Raw genomic sequence first — 9097 nt, forward strand, 5'->3', positions numbered from 1 at the left:
CATTCTTGACCTCTATGCTCCACCATCTTGGCTCAGTTTAACTGTATTCAATTTCCTTTGTGGATATATTCCTATAATAATGGATCATTGCCATGCTTCTTTCATTCAGTTGTTCTAAGGTATCAAAAGGTCTTGTGAACCTGACTTCCAAAGGTCCAGGCATTAAGGATTTCCCTTGAGACTACCTTGGCGTATTATGCAAATTTTAATGTCCTGTAAGTATCCTAAATTGCTTCATATGTGTGTTCTTTCTCTAGGGATACTCTATGTCAAAAGTAAAATCCTTCTCCCCCTTCTCCTTTAAATTGCTGCTGACATGGAGAATTCTCTAAGGGAACCATAGTCCACACTGATGGCATCTCATAAATCAGACTATTAAGGAAAGAGATAGTAGATTTGGGATGCCAGTCTTAGCCAAAGGGATTTTAAGCATGCACTCTTCCTCATCATAATAGTAATAGTAAAAATACTTTACATTAATGTTTCAATTAATGTTTTTCAAGTTCTGTCACATCTGTTATCTTATTCAGTCCTCACAAAACCTAAGTGGGTGGGATAGAAATTACCTTGATTTTTAAGAATTTTACCTTTTTTAAATTGAAGTATAGTTGATTTACAATGTTGTGTTAGTGTCTGGCATAGTGATTCAGTTATACTTGTGTGTGTGTGTATATATATATATTCTTTTTCATTATAGGTTATTACAAAATATTGAATGTGCTGTGCTATACAGTAGGACCTTGTTGTTGATCTATTTTGTATATAGTAGGTGGTATCTGCTAATCCCAGACTCCCAATTTATCCCTCCACAGCCTTTCCCCTTTTGGAATTAGAACTTTGTTTTCTTAACCCTCAAGAGCATTTCAGAGATTTGGTCAGGGTCTTATAGCTAGTAAGTCTCTAGTACCTATTCCAGTATTCATCCAGACTCTTTAGTATTTCTGCATAATGTAATTTTTTACTGAGAAAATGATAGACAATTCACACAAAGGGAAATAATAATAATAGCTGTTACTCATTGAATCAATCCCCAAGTTAGGTTTTTTTAAATATACCACATATAGGACCATCAAAAAACCCGTATGCAGCAGGCATTATTATACACATTTTTCATCTGAGATAACCAAAGCCAGGGAGTGGCATAGCTGAAATTTAAAACCAGATCTGTGTGGCCCCAAAGCCCATGGTCTTTCTACTAGGTGAAAAGAGTAAATGAACACAAAAAAAGTGTTCTTACCCTTTAATAATCAAATAAATGTCAATTAAAGCAAGCTTAGATTTTCATTTTTTTCCAGCTTAATTTAACAGTTAAAAATAATACTCCAGACTGACGAGATTTTATTACTAAATGGGAAGATTAATAACTGCCACATTTTTGGAAACAATATGAGCATACTTAGTAGAACTTAATTATTTTACTCTTAACAGTGTATCCTAGAGAAATAATTCATCAGAAATAAGAAAATGTTCATGAAGAAAGCGATTGTAGCATAATATATAATAACAAGAACTGGAAACTAGTAACAGTTTTTAAATATGATATTCCTGTTATAATATTGATATGATAAAATGCTATTAACAAAAAACTATGTAGGAAACAAGAATATGTTTAAGTATTTCATTAAAATAGTATAAGCCAAAATTGGGTCTACTGGGTAGGCACCAGAAAAAATAATACTAAATTAGGTTGAATCTCTAATTCCCAAATTTTGCCAAAATCAATTCCAGATGAATCACAAATTTAAACATAAAAAGCAAAAATATAAAAACAGTAAAGAAAGGCCTTTCTAAGTATAATGCAAAATCCAGAAGCAATCAAATGACGAACTAATAAATTTAACTATCCAAATATTTAAAAAATTTTACATGGCAAGAAAATACTGTTAAAAAGTCAAAAGAAAATTATACATTGGGAAAATGGTTATATGCAATACATATGACAAAGGGCTATTTTTCTTAACATATAAAGAGCTCCTATAATCAATAAGAAAAAAGATAAACAGACCGATAGAAACTTGGGAGAAAGATAGGAACAGAGAATTCACAGAAAAGGAAAAAAATAAATGACAATTAAACAAGGAAAAAATGGTCAAATTCACTCTTTATTAGAAAATCACAAAACAGAGTTACAATGAGATAACATTTCTCAACTATACTGTTTGAGATTTTTAAAATGTTTGATAATATACTACACTGATGAGAATACACATAATTGGGCAGTTATATACATTGTTGTTGAGAGTCTAAATGGATACAATTTCTACAGAGGAAGATTTAGCAATGATGTCTACATTCATGCAACAGCTTATCCTATGGATCTATTTGCATATATGTGCAAAGACATATGTATAAGGATAGTCATTATAGCATTGCTTATAGTAAAAACTTGAAAAGAACTGAAGTACTTATTTACAGGGGAGTGTTAAATGATAAGACATTAATATAATCATATGCTATGCACTTGTTAAAAATGAAAAAACAGGTGCTATATTGTGATATGAAATAATTTCCAAGATTAATTATTTGCTGAAAAATACATGGTGCAGATACTTCTGGTTTCTGGCCCAGCATGTGAAAAGCCTGGAAGTTGTCACTTTATCCTAACAATAAGTAAAATGCTGAATAAGGTGAAAAATTAACTTTTCTTAGATCTGTCACAGAAGTTAGGGAGAACTACTGCTCCCCAAATGGGAGAGGTAGGCAGGCAGATACAGAGAATCACAATTTACTGGAGCAGAAACCCACTAGCAGAAACCCTTATGGAAACCAGTACCAGAGGTAGGAAAACCTGAACTGTGATGAATTGCTCGAGGCTTATTGTGGACACATCTGAGAGTTAAAAAGCCCATTGAGGGCCAAGTCATAAGGCAGTCCCCACACTTCGGTGACTTTACCTCTAGGCTTTGTACCATGTTCTCAAAGCAAACATCAAAGGAAAATTCCCTTGTGCTTCCTGCAGGGGGAGGGAAAATGTAACCATTATAAAATGCACCGGAGTATTTTGTTCTTTTTAACAAGGCCAGCCTTCAAGAGGAACTATTTTACCAGAACCCAACCTCCTGGGTTTTTATCAGAGTCTAACTGACTTGGAGGAAGGGAAATACCCACTCCAGCTCCCTCTAGTCATCCTGTCCCACCTAAGATGAGGGTAAAACTGAGAAATACTTAAAAAGTTTACAGGTCAGAACTAAAACCTAATCATAGGACTATAGAATGCTTCCTCTCCCTCCCACACGTTACGATGATCACTAAAGGTCTATTTATCAGAGTTCCTTTTGCACAATATATTATGTCTAGTTTTCAACAAAAAAAATTAAACGGCTTACTAAAAGGCAAAAAATATAGTTTGAAGAGAGAGACTAAACATCAGAGCTATACTCAGAAATGGTAGGAATGTTGGAATTATCAGACTGAGAAGTCAAACAACTATGATTACTATGATAAAGGCTCGAGTGAAAAGTAGACAACATGCAAGAATAGATGAGTAATGTGTAAGCAGAAAGATAGAAATTCTAAGAAAGAACTAAAAACAATGCTAGAGATCAAAAACACTATAATAAAAATGAGGAATGCCTATGATGGGCTCAGTAGTAGAGTGGACACAGCAGAGAAAAGAATTTCTGAGCTTGAGGATATGTCAATATAAACTTCGAAAACTGAAAAGCAAAAAGCAAAAAGAATGAAAAAAGATCAGAACATGATATCCAAGAACAGTGGGGCAACTTCAAGAGGTGAAAATTATGACTAGTGGAAATATCAGAAGGAGAAGAAAGAGAAAAAGGAACAGAAGAAATATTTGAAGGAATAGGACTGAGAATCAGCCCCCCACTCCCCCACTCCCCAGCCAATTGATGTCAGCCACCAAACCACAGAACCAGGAAGCTCAGAGAACACCAAGCAGGATAAATTGAAAAAAAACAAAAATGAAAATGAAAAAACAACCATATCGAGGCATATCAAATTCAAACTTCAGAAAATCAAAGATAAAAAAGTCTTGAAAGTCAGAGAGAAAAAAATCATTTACCTATAGAGAAATAAGGATAAGAATTACATCCAACTTCTTAGAACCATACAAACAAGAAGAGAATGGGGAAAAATATTTAATATGTTGAATGGAAAAAAAACCACCAACCTAGAATTCTGTACCCTGTGAAATTATCCTTCAAAAGTGAAGGAGAGATAAGAACTTTCTCAGACAAAAAAAAAAAATTGAGGGAATTTGCTCCCAGTAAACCTGTTTTGCAATAAATGTTAAAAGAAGTTCTTCAGAGAGAAGGAAAATGATATGTCAGAAATTCAAATCTATGTAGAGAAAGGAAGAGCATTGGAGAAGGAATAAATGAGGGAAAAAAAGCTTTTATTTTTCTTATTCTTAATTGATTTTACGGATAACAGCACTTTCAAAATAATAATATCAACAATGTATTCAGTGATGTATCTGTATCAGTGAAATAAATCAGTGTAATGACTGTGTCAGTGAAATGAATGACAATGGCGATATGAGGGAGGGGAGGGAGGAATTAGGATTATTTTGTTATTACAAGGTACTTGCACTACCAGTGAAGTGGTATATTATTATTTGAAAGTAGACTTGGATCAAGTGTAAGTGTTTATTGCAAATCCTAGGGCAACCACTAAAATAAGTAAAGAAATATAACTGATACGCCAAGAAAGGAGGGAAAACAATCATACAAAATGCTCGATTAAAACCACAAAGGCAGAAGATTGAAAGACAAAAATAGGAACAGAGAACAAGTGCAACTAATGGAAAACATTAACAGAAATGGCAGATATTAATTCAACCATATGAAAACCCACATACAATATAATTCATCCATTTAAAGGGCAAAATTCAATGTTTTAGGGTGTGCTATATTATTAATTTAAAAATTGGTAAAAATATATATAACATAAAATTTACCATTTTAAAATGAGTGGTGCAAAAAATACATGTATTATGCTATACTTAGTGTAAAAAGTAGATATTTAAACAGAAATGCTTTTAAAAGCATAGAGTGTCTGAAAGAAACTGCAACAATAGTTGACTCTAAGAAGTGGCAGTTGGTGACAGAGACAGAATACAAGGGAGAATAATTTCTCATGTATTCTTCTGTACTATTTTCATGGTCTACCATGTTACTATACTACCTATTAAAAAACAAAAAGTTAGAAAAACTTAATTTCACAAGTGTATTAGATATATGGTATTTTTTCACTACTCTCCCCTTTCACACTAATGCCAAAATCACTAACCACTCAGGATACTCTTTCCCACTAAGAACCCTCATGAAAGTTCAGAATCCTTCTCAACACAGTGTTCCAGGCTTTTACTATCACTGAACCAGATCTATCCCCAATAAAGAATATAATTGCAATTATGTAAAAAGATGTACACACTGAAAATACAGTACATTAGGGATCACTCTGTATACAAGATTTTCCAGGCAATGAGGCTATTACATTAAACAATGTACCTTTTAAATGGTACTTTCCCAGAAAATATAATTAAAACAAAGATGAATAAATATGCTAAATATGAACCATGATTGAACCTCTGATTGTATGTTTACACTTCTCTGCCAGATTAAGGACAAGAAAAACAACATTTTAGGACATATATACTTACCCATATGTGGAATATTCCAAACCAAGTACCATTTCAACATATCCTGGCAGGTTATCTAACAATGCTGCAACTTTTTTTTAAAGAAAGCAGTCAGACTGCCAACTCTCACAGTGTGGGATCCAGATGTGGAAGGTATTTGGAGGTATGTATTTTCTTCTAGGCAAACTCAGCATCAGTCCATGTGGAAAAACTCTGGTCTCCTCACTCCTGGAGTGTAAGTTAGTAACCATGACTAGTATGCATTGTTGGTGGCTCTGGAACAGGAATGATCCTGTCTTGCATTTGCCACTAGCCAAAAACTTGTAGAGAGCCTTTCTTGGCAGAAAGTCATTTTCAGTCTAAGTGAAATCCTCAAGTCCGTGGCATTTCTTTATCAAAGCCAGCAGTGGTTATAGTTTTGCAATCTTCAACACGTATGCACACATCCAAGTGTACGTGTCTTCCCGTGGGGGTGAATGCACGTAAGCTTGCCTCGCGTGTGTGCGTGAATACCCACACCCACACATACCCTCCATTGCTCTAACCCTATCCTCCCTCAAGGGGGAAGCAGAGGAGGAACACTTTCTCAGATTTCATGGATTAGAGTTGAAATTTCCTTGACATAATTTTAATTTAAACTGCCAGTATTATACCCTGAAGGAGAATCCCGATAGCATAGTTCAGCAATAAGGTGTGGCTTCAGTTTCCTCATCTGTAAAATGAAATAATTTCATTAGGCAATCTCTTTGGATCCTGCCTAGTTTGAACATTCCTAAATAATAAGAATCATTTGAATATAAACAGCTTTAGCAATATCAAACACCCCCGCTGCCCCATTAACAATTAATATACCTTGAGACTGGGATGCAAGGGCTAAACTGGGTCATCTTTCATCTCTTAAGGTTTCTTTCAACTCTAAGATTCTGTTGGCTTTCTGGATGTCAGTTTTATAAAATATCTGTAATTTTTTTTAGAACACTGGGAAAAATCTCCAACATTGGAGTTAAAACAACAGCCCTTGCTCTAGTCAACAAAACAAGAATGGAAATCTAGTATTTATATCAACAATTGTAAACACTGAAGCTGTCTGCTGACAGGAATGTATTTGTACATTCTGAATAAAAGCAAACAGAGCTCTACCGTGAGACAATCCCCAAATTTCTATCCATGCCTCATCCAGATCAGGATTTACCTGGAGATCTTTGGCCTCCTGCAGTGTCAGATCAATACCAACTGTCCCAAGGCCACCTACACCCAGAAAGTAATATAAACTAGTGCAGAGAACAAATAGTTTGTCTGATGGGATCGAAATTCACAAATACTGTTTATTATGGGAGGCAATAATTTGGCTTTAAAGGAAGAAAGATGAGGTTCAGAGTCCAGCTCTAGCACTTATTAGCTGTATCATCTTGGATAAGGTATCTAACCCTTTTATGTTTCAATTTTCTCATTAATTAAATGGGAATAATAATATCTCATTCTTAAGGCTAATGTTTCTGTAACACTGCAGGCACTCAAGAAATAGTAGCTATTATAGCAATCACTGTCTCCTTCTGGACTTCAGACCATGTATCTTGTCCTATCCTACTTAGCAAGTCTTCTGATCCTATTCAGCGCTCGGGTGCACTCTCTCTCTCTCTCCCTGCCCCCCTGCCTCCCTCTCTTGTATTTGAGTTTTGTGACCTACCCAGCTAGGGAATATTTTATAGATCACTTCTACTTAGCTAAATCATGAAACCTAATCCCTTTTGACCAATTCATGGTCCAGACTGACACTATGTCCATTGTACCACTTCTTCGACCTGAGATAAGTGTATGCTATTTTATTTTTAATCAGTGTTACGGTTGCTGGCCCTTAAACAATGTAAAAATTTACCGGTCAGAATACAAACATTTATAGAAGAAACCTACGAATAGTCAGGGCTTTTATTCTGATGGACAGAAATCAGATCTGATGCCTAGAACAAAACTTACAAATTGTATATGAGAAAACATCTGCTTTCCCTCCAGCATTAACTTCTCTTGTGGCAAAAGAGGTATTTATAGACCTGAATTCTATAGTTTTATTTGGAATTGTAAACTTTGATTTTGGAAAGTTGGAATGATGTGCATGGTGAGCTTTGAAAACACGAGCTTTTTATCCAGAGTAGAAAGAACCCTCCTCTAAAATCTTGTCCACCTCAAAAAATATCTGCACAAGTTCTAAAAATCAGTTGAATGCAGCAAACCCTTATTTTTAGAAATAAGCATAAAGACAATGACAGAATTTTAAAGTGAATATGATGCAGAAACTGACAACTATACCTCTCTCTCTGTGATTCTGCCATTGCTTTATAAAGAGAATGCTGGAAGGTTGGTGGGAGATTCAGTTTTAGTTCACAGTTAACATCAGCCATACCTAAAATTCCATGTAAGCTGTATAGTCTGTAGCTAGAAAAAATTTTAGTGTGTTCTGGATACATTTCTACTGTGAGATACATGTATTGCAAATATTTTGTTCGTGGTCTGTGACTGGCCATTTTATTCTCTTAATAGTACCTTCTGAAGAGCAAAGGATTACTTTTCTTATTATTTTGTTGAAATTATTGTTGGAGTCCAGTTTACCTTTTTCCTCTGATTCTAGCTAAAGGTTTTTATATTGTATATTTGCCTAACACATGGTTACCAAGATATATATTATCTTGTAAGTATTTTATAATTTTATCTTTTATTTTTAGGTCTGTATTCCATTTTGTGTTAGTTTTGGTATGTGTTGAAAAGTAAGGATAGCACTAAATTTTTTCCTGATAGCCAGTTGGTCCAGCACAACTTGTTATAAAGACTTTTCATTTCTCATTGAATTATGTTGGCACATTTGTATAATCATTTGGACTATATGTCTTGTTCTATTCCTGAAGTCTCTATAAATTCTATAATAAGTGTTGTAACTTGGAGATGTAAGTTCTCCAATGCTCTTCTCTTTCAAAATTGTTTTGGGTATGGTGGGGCCTTGACATTTCCATGTAAGATTTGCAATCATGTTATTAATTCCTACAAAAAATACCTCCTGGGATTTTGTGCTGAATCTATAGGTCAATTTGGGAAGAATTGACACCTCAACAGGATGAGCTCTTTCATATTTGAATACACTATATATTTTCATTCATTAAGGTTTAAAAATACTTTCTTTTAATAATGTTTTATAGTTTTCAATATACAGATCTGGACCATATTTTGTTGAGATTATCTTACATATATTGTGGGTTTCGATGTTATTGTAAATGGTTATTTGAAATTTTATTTTTCAAATACTTGTTTTTAGTGTATAGAAATAAAATTAATTTTTGTGTGTTAATCCTGTATTCATCTTTCTTGCTAAATTTACTTCTGATTTCCAGTAGGGTTTAAAAGAATATTCTAAAAGCTATATGTGAGAAACCTACAGCCAGCATAGTACTCAACGGTGAAAAACTCAAAAGCTTCCCACTAAAATCTGGGACAAGACAAGGCTGC

This window comes from Vicugna pacos, chromosome X (genome assembly GCF_048564905.1).
Source record: "Vicugna pacos chromosome X, VicPac4, whole genome shotgun sequence".
NCBI classification, from domain to species: domain Eukaryota; kingdom Metazoa; phylum Chordata; class Mammalia; order Artiodactyla; family Camelidae; genus Vicugna; species Vicugna pacos.